The 10,157-nt window shown below is 37.6% G+C and overlaps 1 non-coding gene across 1 annotated transcript; it reads right to left on the bottom strand.

Moving 5' to 3' along the window:
* Nucleotides 1-6,134: 6,134 nt before the first annotated feature.
* Nucleotides 6,135-6,242, bottom strand: LOC148580961 (small nucleolar RNA R71). The gene has a single exon (XR_015899402.1). It is a non-coding gene; the product is annotated as a small nucleolar RNA R71 (small nucleolar RNA).
* Nucleotides 6,243-10,157: the final 3,915 nt, after the last annotated feature.

Raw genomic sequence — 10,157 nt, 5'->3', positions numbered from 1 at the left:
ACTAGAGAGGGAACAAACCATGCAAAAGCCAAAAAAGTTGAAAACCCTAGGCTCGAGGTGCTCAGCTAAAAGGTACGAGTCTTAAAAAAAGACGTAACTTAAAAAGCAAAAGCACGACCTCAAGAACGAAGCTATAAACATTAGCATGTCCTCATGCTTAGCTTAAGAAGATAAAATGAATGAGTAGGGAAAAGTAAGACTCATGCAATGCAATGCAACCTATGTATATGAATGCAACTATATGATTCTGTCTACTTGGTTAAAAATAAGCTCTTCAAGACAAAAATAACTCGAACTTCACTAATTCAAACTATACAGTAAAGACAAGTAAACTTGTAAGAACACAGCTCATGAAAGTAGGCAACATAGAATTAAGCATTGAACCCTCACTGGTGGTGTATATACACTCTAGTCTCTCTAGTGTATCGAGTAATCACTCTACTCTTCTCTAATCATGCTTTCTAAACCTTGTTCTTCACCTAACCAATCAACAAATATTTAATGCACCAATGCAAATATTATGAGGTCTTTTCAAGGTTGTAATGGGGCCAAGGTAAAGGTGAGGGTATATATATGGCTAAATGAGCTGTAAAATGAATCCTTGATTAACCTAAGCTCTTACCTATATACACACTCTTATTTTCTTCTTAGAGCATCCTTAACTTACCCAAAGTTTTCCCACTTTTGTATTACATGCTCATGCATCAACTTTTCTCTTAACTTGTATCACATATGCATTGATCTTTTCATTAACATAACTTAGTATTGGGGTAATTTTGTCCCCTTATTTAATTACTTAATTACTTGAATATTTTTAGATTTGTTTTTAGCATAAAAATAAACATAACATTACCAATGCACATGGATTTTTAATTTTTCTAGTTTCACATAAGGAGGTACCCAAATTCCCATTATTTTATCATGACACATTCCCTTATTAACCCATGTTCCCACAAGCTTCCCAAACTCAATTGACACACAATTTCTATCTTAAGCTAACCAAAGATTCAATTGGGATATTTAATTATTTTTCTGCTTAAGGCTAGTAATGTGGTAAAATATAGAACAAATGGAATTTAAAAGGCTCAAAGTGGCTAATAAAGGTAATTGGAAGGGTAGGCTATTTTGGGATAAGTGAGCTTAAAACAAATAATGGCCTCAATCATACGCATGTATTTAATACATTAAACATTGGACATATAGGATGGAACAAAATAAAGATTACAATCATAGAGAAGTACACACACAAGAATAATATTTATTGTTAAATAATGTAACCATGTAATTAGGCTCAAATCTCACAAGTTGTGTGTTCTTAGCTTTTTAACTATGTTCCAATTACAACTTCTAACAATTTTAACACAAATTTTGATTAGTAAAATTTTTCAAAAATAGGATCTTAAAAAGAAACTTATTAATTTTCAAACCAAATAGACCATGCATGCAATTAACCTATTACTATACAATTTATCCTATCCTAAACAAAAGAAAAATTAACTAAATATCCTATTTTATTGGTGTTTAAGGAAAAGAAATTACCCATCAGTCAGGAACAAAGGGGGGCTGGTAGCAACATCTCCACCATCGGGACCGTCATGGCTCCCTGTGCTGGTAAATGAAGTGGAGTCCGGGGTGTCTCGGTCTTTTTTAGGTGGGTGGTTACCAACAAGTAGCTCCTTGAGGTATGTAAATCGGCGCTTGTTATGGCGCTCTCTTTGCTTTCCTTTCTGGTCAAGCCGGTCTAGCCTCTCAAGTATCTGATGGAGTAGTTGGTTTGTTGAAGGTGCTTGTGATGTGGAAGAAGAAGGGATATCTTCTGCTGGTTCTGTGCTCCGGTTGATAGTAGCTGCTGGAGGTCTAATATACTTCCCGTTAGGGACGTATTGATCATCTCGTGAAATCATGGCTTTGGTGTCCCCAGCTCTGTAGGAGACTCCGGCTGCTGAGACTAGATCTGAAACCAAGGCGGGGTGATGAGCGGATAATTTATACGCTTTTTGACATTGTTTTTAGTATGTTTTTAGTAGGATCTAGTTACTTTTAGGGATGTTTTCATTAATTTTTATGTTAAATTCACATTTCTGGACTTTACTATGAGTTTGTGTGTTTTTCTGTGATTTCAGGTATTTTCTGGCTGAAATTGAGGGACTTGAGCAGAAATCAGATTTAGAGGTTGAAGAAGGACTGCTGATGCTGTTGGATTCTGACCTCCCTGCACTCAAAGTGGATTTTCTAGAGCTACAGAACTCGAAATGGTGCGCTTCCAATTGCGTTGGAAAGTAGACATCCAGAGCTTTCCAGCAATATATAATAGTCCGTACTTTAGCCAAGAATAGATGACGTAAACTGGCGTTCAACGCCAGCTTTCTGCCCAAATCTGGCGTCCAGCGCCAGAAAAGGAGCCAAAACCAGAGTTGAACGCCCAAACTGGCACAAAAACTGGCGTTCAACTCCAAGAAGGACCTCTACACGTGCAACACTCAAGCTCAGCCCAAGCACACACCAAGTGGGCCCTGGAAGTGGATTTATGCATCAATTACTTACTCATGTAAACCCTAGTAGCTAGTTTATTATAAATAGGACATTTTACTAGTCTTTTTGACCATCTTTGGACGCATGGTTCTCAGATCAGAGGGGCTGGCTATCTCGGCCATGCCTGGACCTTTCACTTATGTATTTTCAACGGCAGAGTTTCTGCACTCCATAGATTAAGGTGTGGAGCTCTGCTGCTCCTCAAAGATTAATGCAAAGTACTACTGTTTTCTATTTAATTCAACTTATTCTGCTTCTAAGATATTCATTCGCACTTCAACCTGAATGTGATGAACGTGACAATCATCATCATTCCCTATGAACGCGTGCCTGACAACCACTCTCGTTCTACATTAGATTGAATGAGTATCTCTTAGATCTCTTAATCGGAATCTTCGTGGTGTAAGCTAGAATGATGGCGGCATTCAAGAGAATCCGAAAAGTCTAAACCTTGTCTGTGGTATTCCGAGTAGGATTCAATGAATGAATTACTGTGACGAGCTCCAAACTCGCGATTGCAGGGCGTCAGTGACAGACGCAAAAGGATAGTAAATCCTATTTCAGCAAGATCGAGAACCGACAGATGAATAGCCGTGCCGTGACAGGGTGCGTTGATCATTTTCACTGAGAGGATAAGGTGAAGCCATTGACAAGGGTGATGCCTCCAGACGATTAGCCGTGCCGTGACAGGGCATTGGATCATTTTCCCGAGAGATGACCAAAAGTAGCCGTTGACAATGGTGATGTATCACATAAAGCCAGCCATGGAAAGGAGTAAGACTGATTGGATGAAGATAGCAGGAAAGCAGAGGTTCAGAGGAACGAAAAGCATCTCCGTTCGCTTATCTGAAATTCCTACCAATGATTTACATAAGTACCTTTATCCCTATTCTATTATTTATTATTCGAAAACATCATTATCAATTTATATCTGCCTAACTGAGATTTGCAAGGTGACCATAGCTTGCTTCATACCGACAATCTCCGTGGGATTCGACCCTTACTCACGTAAGGTATTACTTGGACGACCCAGTGCACTTGCTGGTTAGTTACACGGAGTTGTGAACCATGGTCTTGGCATCATGTTTTTGGCGCCATTTCCAGGGAAAGAAAGAGCAATGAATTTTACATAATTAAAGTGTAATCACGATTCTGCGCACCAAGTTTATGGCGCCGTTGCCGGGGATTGTTCGAGTTTGGACAACTGACGGTTCATCTTGTTGCTCAGATTAGGTAATTTTCTTTTTGTTTTCTTTTCAAAAATTTTTCAAAAATCTCTCAAAATTTTCTCACCTGTTTTCGAAAAAAAAAAATTTACTCAAAATAATGTTTTCAAAAATAAATTATTCTATGGCTTCAAAAATTTTTAAGAATAAATTCTAGTGTTTCATGAAGCATGTTGAAGCCTATCTGGCTGTAAAGCCATACCCAAACTGCTTTGGGATTGGCTAATCACCTCAGTGGAGTCATGCCCAATCCTTCTGGATAGGGTATGTCAGGCTTGTCATGTCTGAATTACACTCATATTTTTATTAAAGCTTGGCTGGCTATTAAGCCATGCCTGACCCTTTGATTGGAGCTTTAAGACTAACATGACAAGATTCCTGGAATTCATATTAAAGATTTTGAAATCCTTATCTTTGTTTTTCAAATAATTTTCGAAAAAAAAAACCAAAAAAAATTTAAAAAATCATAAAAAATCAAAAATATTTTTGTGTTTCTTGTCTGAGTCTTGAGTCATATCATAAGTTTGGTGTCACTTGCATATTCATCTTGCATTTTTCAAAAATCCATGCATTCATAGTGTTCTTCATGATCTTCAAGTTGTTCTTGGTCAGTCTTCTTGTTTGATCTTGATGTTTTCTTGTTTTGTGTCTTTTCTTGTTTTACATGTGCATCTTTCGTTTATTAGAGTCTAAACATGAAAGATTTCTAAGTTTGGTGTCTTGCATGTTTTCTTTGCATATAAAATTTTTCAAAAATATGTTCTTGATGTTCATCATGATATTCACAGTGTTCTTGGTGTTCATCTTGACATTCATAGCATTCTTGCATACATTCATTGTTTTGATCTAAAAATTTCATGCATTGCATTATTTTACTTGTTTTCCTCTCTCATCATAAAAATTCAAAAAAAAATAAAAAAAAATATATTTCCCTTTTTCTCTCATCAAATTCAAAAATTTGGATTGACTTTTTCAAAAAATTTTTAAAATCTAGTTGTTCTCATGAGTCAAATCAAATTTTCAATTTGAAAATCTTATCTTTTTCAAAATCTTTTTCAAAAATCAAATCTTTTTCAAATTTCTTAGTTATTTTCGAAAATTATAAAAATATTTTTCAAAAGAATCTTTTTCTTAATTTTATATCAAATTTTCGAAAATAACAATAACAATTAATGTTTTGATTCAAAAATTTCAAGTTTGTTACTTGCTTGTTAAGAAAGATTCAAACTTTAAGTTCTAGAATCATATCTTGTGATTTCTTGTGAATCAAGTCATTAATTGTGATTTTAAAAAAATCAAATCTTTTTCAAAAACTAATTTCTCTCATATCTTTTCAAAAATATCTTCTTATCTTATCTTTTTCAAAAATTTGATTTCAAAATATCTTTTCTAACTTCCTAACTTCCTATCTTTTCAAAATTTGTTTCAACTAACTCTTTGTTTGTTTCTTATCTTTTTCAAAACCACCTAACTAACTCTCTCTCTCTCATTTTCGAAATTTCTTTCTTCTTTTTCAAAATTTCTTTTTAATTAACTATTATTTTAATTTTTAAATCTTAATTTTCGAAAAACTACTAACATTTTTCAAAAACTATTTTAAAAAATCACTAACTCTTTTTCAAAAATTGTTTTCGAAAATTCACTTCCCCCTCTCATCTTCTTCTATTTGTTTATTGATATACTAACATCTTTCCTTCACATCACTCACTAAATTCGAACCCCCTCTTCCATCTGTGTTCGAATTTCCTCTTCTTCTTTTCTTCTACTCACATAAGGACCTTTATACTGTGGTAAAGAGGATCCCTATTGTTATTATTTTTGTGTGCCCTCTTCTTTGTCATATGAGTAGGAGCAAGGACAAGAACATTCTTGTTGAAGCAGATCCAGAACCTGAAAGGACTCTGAAGAGAAAATTAAGAGAAGCTAAATTACAACAATCCAGAGATAACCTTTCAGAAATTTTCGAACAGGAAGAGGATATGGCAGCCGAAAATAATAATAATGCAAGGAGAATGCTTGGTGACTTTACTGCACCCAATTCCAATTTACATGGAAGAAGCATCTCCATTCCTGCCATTGGAGCAAACAACTTTGAGCTGAAACCTCAATTAGTTTCTCTGATGCAGCAAAACTGCAAGTTTCATTGAACTTCCATCTGAAGATCCTTTTCAGTTCTTAACTGAATTCTTGCAGATCTGTGATACTGTTAAGACTAATAGAGTAGATCCTGAAGTCTACAGGCTCATGCTTTTCCCATTTGCTGAAAGAGACAGAGCTAGAATATGGTTGGACTCTCAACCTAAGGATAGCCTGAACTCTTGGGATAAGCTGGTCAAGGCTTTCTTAGCGAAGTTCTTTCCTCCTCAAAAGCTGAGCAAGCTTAGAGTAGATGTTCAAACCTTCAGACAGAAAGAAGGTGAATCCCTCTATGAAGCTTGGGAGAGATACAAAGGACTGACCAAAAAGTGTCCTTCTGACATGCTTTCAGAATGGACCATCCTGGATATATTCTATGATGGTCTGTCTGAGTTATCTAAGATGTCATTGGATACCTCTGCAGGTGGATCCATTCACCTAAAGAAAACACCTGCAGAAGCTCAAGAACTCATTGACATGGTTGCAAATAACCAGTTCATGTACACCTCTGAAAGGAATCCTGTGAATAATGGGACGCCTGTGAAGAAGGGAGTTCTTGAGATTGATACTCTGAATGCCATATTGGCTCAGAATAAAATATTGACTCAGCAAGTCAATCTGATTTCTCAGAGTCTGAATGGAGTGCAAGCTGCATCCAACAGTACTCAAGAGGCTTCTTATGAAGAAGAAGCTTATGATCCTGAAAACCCTGCAATAGCAGAGGTGAATTACTTAGGTGAACCTTATGGAAACACCTATAATCCATCATGGAGAAATCAACCAAATTTCTCATGGAAGGATCAAAAGCCTCAATAAGGCTTTAATAATGGTGGAAGAAACAGGTTTAGCAATAGCAAGCCTTTTCCATCATCCACTCAGCAACAGACAGAGAATTCTGAGCAGAATCCATCTAGCTTAGCAAATTTAGTCTCTGATCTATCTAAGGCCACTGAGAGTTACATGAATGAAACAAGGTCTTCCATTAGAAATTTGGAAGCACAAGTGGGCCAGCTGAGTAAAAGGATCACTGAAATCCCTCCTAGTACTCTCCCAAGCAATACAGAAGAGAATCCAAAAGGAGAGTGCAAGGCCATTGACATAAGCACCATGGCCGAACCCAAAGAGGGACAGGATGACGTGAATCCCAAGGAGGAAGACCTCCTGGGACGTCCAGTGATCAATAAGGAGCTTCCCTCTGAGGAACCAAAGGACTCTGAGGCTCATCTAGAGACCATAGAGATTCCATTGAACCTCCTTATGCCCTTCATGAGCTCTGATGAGTATTCCTCTTCTGAAGAGAATGAGGATGTTACTAAAGAGCAAACTGCCAAGTTTCTTGGTGCAATCATGAAGCTAAATGCCAAATTATTTGGCATTGATACTTGGGAAGTTAAACCTCCCTTGTTCATCAATGAACTAAGTGATCTGGATCAATTGACATTGCCTCAAAAGAGAGAGGATCCTGGAAAGTTCATAATACCTTGTACCATAGGCACCATGATCTTTAAGGCTCTGTGTGACCTTGGTTCAGGGATAAACCTCATGCCCCTCTCTGTAATAGAGAAACTGGGAATCTATGGGGTGCAAGCTACTAAAATCTCATTAGAGATGGCAGACAATTCAAGAAAACAGGCATATGGACAAGTAGAGGACGTGTTAGTAAAGGTTGAAGGCCTTTACATCCCTGCTGATTTCATAGTCCTGGATACTAGAAAGGAAGAGGATGAATCCATCATCCTAGGAAGACCTTTCCTGGCCACAGCAAGAGCTGTGATTGATGTTGACAGAGGTGAACTAGTCCTTCAATGGATTGAGGACTCCCTTGTGTTTAAAACTCAAGGATCTCCCTCTGCAACCATGGAGAGGAAGCATGAAAAGCTTCTCTCAAAGCAGAGTCAACCCAAGCCCCCACAGTCAAACTCTAAGTTTGGTGTTGGGAGGCCACAACCAAACTCTAAGTTTGGTGTTGAACTCCCATATCCAAACTCTAAGTTTGGTGTTGGAGAGTCTCAACAATGCTCTGAACATCTGTGAGGCTCCATGAGAGCCCACTGTCAAGCTATTGACATTAAAGAAGCGCTTGTTGGGAGACAACCCAATGCTTATTTATCTAACTATATTTTTCTTAGTTATATGTCTTTATAGGTTCATGATCATGTGGAGTCACAAAATAAACAAAAAAAAAATCAAAAACAGAATCAAAAACAGCAGAAGAAAAATCACACCCGGGAGGAGCATCTGTCTGGCGTTCAAACGCCAGAACAGAGCATGGTTCTGGCGCTGAACGCCAAGAATGGGCAGCATCCTGGCGCTGAACGCCCAGAACAAGCATGGTTCTGGCGTTCAACGCCAGAAATGGCAGCAAAGGGGCGTTGAACGCCCAAAATGGGCACCAACCTGGCGCTGAACGCCCAGAGTTGTGGGCAAGGGCATTTTACATGCCTAAATTGGTGCAGGGATGTAAATGCCTTGACACCTAAGGATCTGTGAACCCCACAGGATCATCTCAGGATCTATGGACCCCACAGGATCCCTACCTACCTCATCATCTCTCTTTCCATTCATGATCATCCCTTCTGTTTTCCATTTACCACTCACATCCATACACCCACTACCTTCAAAATTCAACATCTCTCTCCCACCCAATCCCACCCATATGGCCGAATACACACTCCCATCCATCTCCTCCATATCTTCTTCTTATTCTTCTATTCTTTCTTCTTTTGCTCGAGGGCGAGCAACATTCTAAGTTTGGTATGGTAAAAGCATAGCTTTTTTGTTTTTTCCATAACCATTGATGGCACCTAAGGCCAGAGAAACCTCTAGAAAGAGGAAAGGGAAGACAAAAGCTTCCATCAAGGGTCTATAGCTCAGTGGTAGAACATTTGACTGCAAATCAAGAGATCCCTGAGATACCTCAGGGGATACATTTTCTTCCACACAATTATTAGAAGCAACTAAGGGTGGAACATCAAGAGCACTCCATCATCCTTCATGAAATCAGAGAAGATCTAAAAGCAATGAAGGAGGAGCAACAAAGACAAGGAAGAGACATAGAAGAGCTCAAGGACATCATTGGTTCCTCAAGAAGGAAACGCCACCATCACTAAGGTGGATTCATTCCTTGTTCTTATTTCTTCTGTTTTTCATTTTCTATGTTATGTGCTTATCTATGTTTGTGTCTTCATTACATGATCATTAGTAGTTAGTAACTATGTCTTAAAGTTATGAATGTCCTATGAATCCATCACCTCTCTTAAATGAAAAAAATGTTTTAATTCAAAAGAACAAGAAGTACATGAGTTTCGAATTTATCCTTGAACTTAGTTTAATTATATTGATGTGGTGACAATGCTTCTTGTTTTCTGAATGAATGCTTGAACAGTGCATATGTCTTTTGAAGTTGTTGTTTAAGAATGTTAAATATGTTGGCTCTTGAAAGAATGATGATTAGGAGACATGTTATTTGATAATCTGAAAAATCATAAAAATTATTCTTAAAGCAAGAAAAAGCAGCAAAGAACAAAGCTTGCAGAAAAAAAATAGGAAAAAAAATAGAAAGAAAAAGAAAAAGCAAGCAGAAAAAGCCAAGGCTCTTAAAACCAAGAGGCAAGAGCAAAAAGCCAATAACCCTTAAAACTAAAAGGCAAGGTTAAATAAAGAGGATCCCAAGGCTTTGAGCATCAGTGGGTAGGAGGGCCTAAAGAAATAAAATCCTGGCCTAAGCGGCTAAACCAAGCTGTCCCTAACCATGTGCTTGTGGCGTGTAGGTGTCAAGTGAAAACTTGAGACTGAGCGGTTAAAGTCAAGGTCCAAAGCAAAAAAAAGAGTGTGCTTAAGAACCCTGGACACCTCTAATTGGCGACTTTAGCAAAGCTGAGTCACAATCTGAAAAGGTTCACCCAATTATGTGTCTGTGGCATTTATGTATCCGGTGGTAATACTGGAAAACAAAGTGCTTAGGGCCACGGCCAAGACTCATAAAGAAGCTGTGTTCAAGAATCATCATACTGAACTAGGAGAATCAATAACACTATCTGAACTCTGAGTTCCTATAGATGCCAATCATTCTGAACTTCAATGGATAAAGTGAGATGCCAAAACTATTCAAGAGGCAAAAAGCTATACGTCCCGCTCATATGATTGAAGCTATGTTTCATTGATAGTTTGGAATTTATAGTATATTCCCTTCTTTTTATCCTATTTGATTTTCAGTTGCTTGGGGACAAGCAACAATTTAAGTTTGGTGTTGTGATGAGCGGA

The sequence above is a fragment of the Arachis ipaensis genome, chromosome B10 (assembly GCF_059453495.1).
Source record: "Arachis ipaensis isolate K30076 ecotype BB chromosome B10, ASM5945349v1, whole genome shotgun sequence".
NCBI classification, from domain to species: domain Eukaryota; kingdom Viridiplantae; phylum Streptophyta; class Magnoliopsida; order Fabales; family Fabaceae; genus Arachis; species Arachis ipaensis.
Note: the sequence above shows the minus strand (reverse complement) of the source record. Positions and strands in the feature narration are given on the sequence as shown.